Source organism: Apis dorsata, unplaced genomic scaffold (genome assembly GCF_000469605.1).
Source record: "Apis dorsata unplaced genomic scaffold, Apis dorsata 1.3 scaffold_117, whole genome shotgun sequence".
In the NCBI taxonomy this organism is placed as follows: domain Eukaryota; kingdom Metazoa; phylum Arthropoda; class Insecta; order Hymenoptera; family Apidae; genus Apis; species Apis dorsata.
In genome coordinates, this window is record NW_006263411.1 from 293,003 (window position 1) to 294,024 (window position 1,022).

The window sequence follows — 1,022 nt, forward strand, 5'->3', positions numbered from 1 at the left end:
CAATTATATTTTATACATTTAAATATATAAATATAGAGTGTTTAATTATTTTTCTTCAATAAATTATTTTTATTATTGTTAAGTATTAATATGATATTTGCGAAAACATTGCTGCATGAAATTTTTAAATAAAAATATCTATAAAAATGTTTTTTCTGTTATGATGAAAATAAATTTATCTTATTTTCTTACAGATTATCCAATATTATTAATAATACGATGATATTAATGCAACAACGAATGTTTTTTTAAATTATATTTGTTTTTATATTAATAATAATTATTAATTAAAAATAAATTATTAAATTAAATTATCAAAATCACTCTTACAAAATAATCCTTTACATAATGAAAAATTTTCAAATAAAATAATATTGTAATCAAAATTCAATGCATTTGTGATAAAAATTAGAAATAAAGATAGAGAATTATCGAACCTTGACCTATTGCCCAATTAACCATATATAGATTCACCCCTTCCTTTCTTGATCCTTTATTCATAGACTTTGCGGTATTTATGAGAAAGTTCAAAGCGACATCATGTTTTACTTAACGTCGAGAATGTGAAAATTTTATAATAATTCATGTGGTGAATAAATATACATTTTATCAAATCAATAAAAATTTCTTAAGAGAATTGATATATCATCAAGAGATTTGTGTAATGTTCGTAAGAAATACTTTGTTTAAGTATGTAAAATAATGAAAGTCTTTCAATTATATTTCATATTTCTATAATATTTTCTTAGATTATAAATATAAATCCAACAATCGAGAGGCTAAGATTATTTAAATAAGTAAAATTTATTTATTCATGTACATTTTATTTATGTACATTCTTTAAAATAAATCATGTGAATCACACAATATAAATATTTTTCAAGAAAAAAATATCTTTGAAAAGTGCAGAAAAATTAGAAATAATTGTCAAAGTTGATGATTTATTATAAAATTTAGAAATTATTTTTAAAAATTGAAAAACAATATTAAAGAAATTCGATATATATATATATATATATATA

At 18.5% G+C, this 1,022-nt stretch overlaps 1 protein-coding gene across 2 annotated transcripts in view; it reads left to right on the forward strand.

Moving 5' to 3' along the window:
• Positions 1–1,022, forward strand: part of LOC102673194 (GRAM domain-containing protein 2B-like) — a 57,520-nt gene that overhangs the window by 1,076 nt on the left and 55,422 nt on the right. The gene's annotated exons all lie outside the window — the stretch shown is intronic.